The sequence below is a fragment of the Embiotoca jacksoni genome, unplaced genomic scaffold (assembly GCF_022577435.1).
Source record: "Embiotoca jacksoni isolate LCO1_2020_lvr unplaced genomic scaffold, fEmbJac1.0.p SCAF_2, whole genome shotgun sequence".
In the NCBI taxonomy this organism is placed as follows: Eukaryota; Metazoa; Chordata; class Actinopteri; family Embiotocidae; genus Embiotoca; species Embiotoca jacksoni.
In genome coordinates this window covers 21,153,435-21,159,516 of record NW_027185340.1, presented here as the reverse complement: position 1 = coordinate 21,159,516, position 6,082 = coordinate 21,153,435, and positions in this window count along the sequence as shown.

The following is a 6,082-nucleotide window of genomic DNA, read 5'->3' as shown; positions in this document are numbered from 1 at the left end:
ACGAATCAGTTCCAGCACTAATAAATCTCAGTCTGAGTGTAGCTATTTCCCATTCTTCTGGTTTATTTTATAGTCATGCTGAGACCTCTGGTGGTTACACGGAGAATTAGCTTGAGTTCACAATACCAGCATACGCACTGACCGATGCACAATCCTAAACAAAAAAAGAACTTGCAAAATAAGGTTACCACTACTTTAGCATTCAAACATTATATCTGTAGATGATTTCTGATTTATGTTTAAAATAGTGTTCGTCATATTTATTGCACTTCATTAACTGTCAGGTTTTATTTAGTAAGTGCTTTGTGGTGTTACTATGTATGCTGATTAACCAGAAAAGTTATGTTCTATTCAAATAGCACCAAATCACAAGTCATTTCCAGGCATTTAACACACTAAAGTCCTTATAACAGAACTTTACCATAGTATGGAGACTAGAAACCATGTTCATACATGGGTGGGTTGCAAAGAACACTTTATCAATTTATCAAAGAGCACCAGAGAACCGTCCTCTTTTGAAAGAGAGGTGAAGCAGAATTTGAGTGGCCGTCAGCTTGCCCGGCTTAAACATTTACTGACTCCATTGGGCCAGTGGCCACGTTGGACTCCAGTTAAGATCTTTACACACCTAAGAGGGAGAGACAAAAATAGTCAATGCTTCACTATGAAATAAATCTGTCCAGTATGCTACGACCATATTAGATAGTGATCCAACAGAACTGTGGCATAAACCAACACAGAAGCACACTAAAGCAGCAACTGTCTTGTCTCACAGTTCAGTTTCAATGCATCTCACTGTTCTCTACCAAGTACATGAAGGGAAAATATGCTCACATAGTTTCAAAAACAATGACAAAGAATTAAAACAAAACACATTTTGTCTGTTTTTCCACCTCATGGTTATTGTAATAACACTGCAGTGAAGTTCTTCATGCTTGGTCAAGTACAGTCGCAGACATGACTTTTGAGCAAAAAATTAACTGTGAAAAAGCACGAAATCGACACAATGTAGGAACTGAAATGTGAACAATAGCAGACGAGACAACCAAACTTTATATATTTATACATTTATTCCTAGAAACAACAACAAAATAACTCATAACAACAATGCAAACATACACAATGACACACACAATTCAAAATAAACAACACAGCAGTGGGGAATGAAGGTGATTCAAAGCAAGCAAAGTATTACAGTGTAAAACTTTGTGTGGTAAGATTAAGCAGATGAGAAGCAAGTCACCTGAAATCAGACAGTGATTTAGGTGGTATTTTTGGAATTTAGGGCAGTCCAATTGTGCAAGGAGAGAGATTTTAGAAATAAGCACCAGGTTATCAGTGTATGGAAGTTACTCTGTTGCCATGGCTCTGCAGAGATTGCAAGGATGCAGCAATGAGTCTGTTGATGCACTGATCTGTTAGAGGTCGGATCACAGAAGAGTCTTGTATCGGTCAACAAGAGAATTCATAGATGTCTAGCGTTATGTCAGTTTAATTCATGAGGATTAAATCTTGCTCTCGTTATTATTAATTCAAAATCAATATGAAATCAATTAATCATAACCTGAATCGGAATTCTCGTATCGGAACTCACATTCTTTGATATATTCAGAAAACTACCACCATGACACATTTGGGTCTAATTAAAAAGGATTTCTTTTATAACTTCTCACAAGAAATGACTAAATGACAGATGTGTTTATATGAATGAGAATGCACAAATTACTTCTGTTTGCTGATGGTGAAGTGAAAGAGGGAATTTGCTACCGGGCTGAACAGATAAAGACCTGAATGAGTGAAATTTAAGTCTATAATACTATTTTAGAATTCGCCTCCCTGAAGAAATGAACCAGCCTACTTTGTGATGATTTCGACCACGGGCCGGAGATGGGTCCAGAAGGTGTCGCTCAGAGGTCCGGTAGATGGAAGTTGGATAACGGGGGTTTCCTCCCGTTCTCAGCTTCCAATCCGTTCGTCTGGCTACGATGCTGGCCCTGAGGTCCCGTGGAGGTCGTCAGGCAGAGACGTCTCAGTCAGCCTGGGCGTCGGCAGGTGGAGGCTTGGGTCGGCGATTCACTAATCGTCACTACTTGTAACTCTGATGAACGCTTAGAGCTGGTCGTGCTCGCAGCGTTAACAAAATTACTGATGGTGATACAGGCTCGTCAAAATATATTGAATTGAGTACGTGATCAGCGAAGTTGCTGACGTACTCTGAGACTTTGATTATTATGTGCGCTAAAAGCTAAACAAAAAGGTAGATATAAAAATAACTAAGTCAAAACTTAGTGAAACTGAAAATTAACTGAAAACTGAATGGAATCTAAATCTAAGTGAATCGCAACGAAAAACTATGAAAGAACTAACTGATCAGCTCGAGTCTCCCTCTTTTAAACTGGAGAGGATGGACAAGGATCGGGGTGTTGAATTTCACCTTATCGATACCCTGTCTCAGAGGGTGGGGAGGGGGTGTCATGAGGGCCCACGTTTATCACGATTTGATTCAAACTATGTATAAAAGAAGTCCCTTATTTCACTTCACCAACGTATTATGAGATATATTATTATATCGTGAGAGAAAGGGGTGAGAGACATAGAGGAATAGAGAGAGAGGTAGAGATTTTGGGTTAAACAATGTTCACATCTCTAGACTCAGGATATAGTTTTAGGAACACCTAAACTTTTGATTAACACCACACTGTTCGTAGAAGAAAATCATAGCATACAGGACAGCAGTATATGTAGTTCTGAATCACCAAGTCCATAATTTGTTCTTATAGTTTGTGAGTTTTTGGTAACATCTGACCACATCAGGGAGACGTGGATCTTCGAGATGGTCAATACTGGTGGTCATCGGGTCTGGAGTGCGTCAACTTTGGAGTTGGTGTATTGACCCAAAGGGATTAAAAGGGGGTATCCTGTGGTTTTCGGCTGGCCGGACGTGGTATCCAAAGTGGCAGGTTTTATAGACCTAAAAGGGTGTGGATACTGTCACTTGTGGCAGAAGTTTGGGTTTTTATGAGGTAAAAGGGTGATAAAGAAGGGCCAGAGGAGTTTACCAAAAGTTCACATCCTGCAGGCATGTGGGAGTTGAAATCAGCTTGATGGGTCCTTCTAAGATCACAAAGGTAACGGTGAGGAGATGTGGTGCTGGCACTTTGTGAGGGATACTTTAAAGCAGGTTCGCTACAAGTACATACTTCTAATATTCAGCTGGATGCTGCGTGCTGCTGTGTACTTCCTGCCGTCCAGGTTAATGTCTACCAGGCAGGTGTATTTCCCAGCATCCCTCTCTGAGGTTGGAGTCAGCCTTGCATCACCATTTGCATTCAAAGAGATGGGCTGCTGCACTGGGTGGCTGTCCTACACACAGAAACACACCACGCAGTTATTTGTCACTGTGTGACGACAAACATTATTTTACAGGAAATTCTACAAAAAACATTTTAACAAAGAGGTGCACACTTGACAACAAATCAAAAGTCAGAAGCAATTTAATAAATCACAACAATTAACATTAAAATTGACCTCATTAAAATAAGATCAGTTAAAACAAAAGCAAATGAAAAGACAAAATACCAAAATTAGACTACCAAAGACAAAAAAATTGGACAGGTAGTTTTCCTCTGCTTCTGGTCTGTATGTTCAGATAAGTGGACAATAATCACATCTAACTCTCCACAAGAAACCAAATGAATGTATTTCTCAAAATGTTTTGGCAAAAAATGGTTGCTATAGTATTGTTCTTCGATTTTGGGGCGTCACAAAGAACATTGTACTCAACAGATGCCGGCCTTAAAGGATGAGGATGATTGTATATTTTTAACAATGCATTCGTAAGACTCAACCATAAAAGCGTGAATGTAAATGTTTGCTGTGTTTGACCTATTTACTCAGCAGGGGAGGCAGGTTAAAAGAACCCGCTGACCTTACAAAGTGTTGAACAGTGGCATCTGTTAAAAATCTTTTTATGTCATGAGATGATTACGGTAAGTGAGGCCTGCTTTCTACTGCTCACCTAGCCAGAAGTCTAACTTTACCTGTACAGGGTTTGTTTTTAGATCTTCCTATTAACATTGTGTCTATTGATGTTAATATGAGCAGGGACAAGGACACACATGTTGCTTTAATACTGGGTCTAACTAATATTTTCGGTTGATGCCCACAAGAATAGCTATTATCTTCATCTATCTCTTATAATTATATCTATTATTATCAGCGACACGGTTCTCAACAAAATGTTAACAGCAGCACAGTGGAGCACTCTGATATTACAAAACAAGCAGCAGATTTCACTATGAAATAACACAAAGCTGATGTTAGAAGTGGTAATGAATGTCTTGTACTTATGATGGACATCGACGCTACCTTGAAAAAGTAGGTTAAAATCCATCGGTGATGCAGAATGGAAACGGTCTTTTTAGCCTAATCCTAACTATGTGAACTCACGTGGCTTTCTATTTCTCTCTGGACTGTGTTCATATAATTTGTTGGCCACATCACTGTGCGATTGCTGAAGCAGCCTCAACCTTTAGTTTGACCTACACCTGCATTCAGAGCTCTCTCTTATTGAATACTGCTGAGGACCATGCAGCTGTTCTGCTGTCTTCATTCACTCCGAGGCACAATTTTGGGCAAATAGTGAGTGCAAATCCGTCTCATCAGAAATAACATGGCTCATGTCTCACATTGGAATTGCAGGATCCCTAAACTATCATATTGTGTTGTTGTAATCTTCAATTATCACTATAAGGTTTTTTTTTTTAATGTGAATCTGTCCCTTTTAACTTGTTGGTTCAGTTTAACGTGTTTCTCATTGACCACTTTGCCATCAGTTAATTATTATCATTAGTATTCAAGTGCCTTGACTAACTACACTAACATAACTCTGATGAATACTATCTTGTTCTGTGCTTTCTAGACCTTTGTCTTGATCCCATATTTGATACCTCATCACATTACCATATCTCTGTGAATACAGTATGATGTCCAAGAATTTGAAATTTGACTTGCATATGAAAAGTCATTAGGACCCTAAACTGTTTGTACATATTTTAATACCCCTGCAGTTCTCTAGAAATATAAGGATGACTTAATGTCTGGAAGTACATCCTATTTTTTCCAACCAACCTATGAAAATGAACTGGCTGAGAGTTCTGTTTTGTTTTCTTTTATTCAGAGTTAAGTTATCAACATATTTATGTTGTTCATAGATTATTTAATTATTTGTGGTGTTCTTCTTTCAGTTTTTAGGTTACCATATTTTTTTTAAAGATATTTGAAAATATTCTGGTGCGTCATACATTTGAGGAAACTCAAAATGTTCATGTCATAAACAGTTTGTTATGAAAAATCCAATCAAGCGTTGCTCAATCAGGTTTATGCAGCAGGTTTATGCAGCAGGTTTATTAAGCAGGTTTATGCAGTAGGTTTATTAAGCAGGTTTATCAAGCAGGTTTATCAAGCAGGTTTATCAAGCGCCTGTTAAACAGTTCATGTGCAACAAAAGCAATGTTGCAACACAAGCCACTAGTTTTAACTTTGTTTATTGTTTAACAAATAAGGAATACATGTTCCTGTCTTATAAACTTTCTAAATGGTTCATGGTTTTGAGCTTCACATTTACTATGTCTTTATCCAAAGGTAGTATTTGTTTCCTAACACCTAGACTGCACTGTTTATTCCTTGACTGGAAGAATAAGGAAACTGAAACTACTCAAAAGTAAGAGTCAGCAAATACTGAAAACAGCTAATTGAACAACGGCATTATTTCATAAATGTTCTGTAAAGCAGACAGAGCTTAGTTTCAGAAGTTATTCCAAGCAGCTGAAGCTTTTCTTAGTCTGCAAAGCGCTCATAAGAATTATGATGATCAATACTCACTGTTTGCCACAGCCAGTGCCAGAGACAGCAGTGTATTCAGCAAGCACACCCAGCCTGCTGCCGCCATAGTTCTCTTCTGTGGGAGTGGACAGGTTACATTTCATTAAAGTCCTCTGGCATTTCCGCAACATGGCTCATGTTGTCAGCCAAACTAACTCTCTGCAATGAATAAGGTTTCTTGAAACATTTCCCGAGAGGC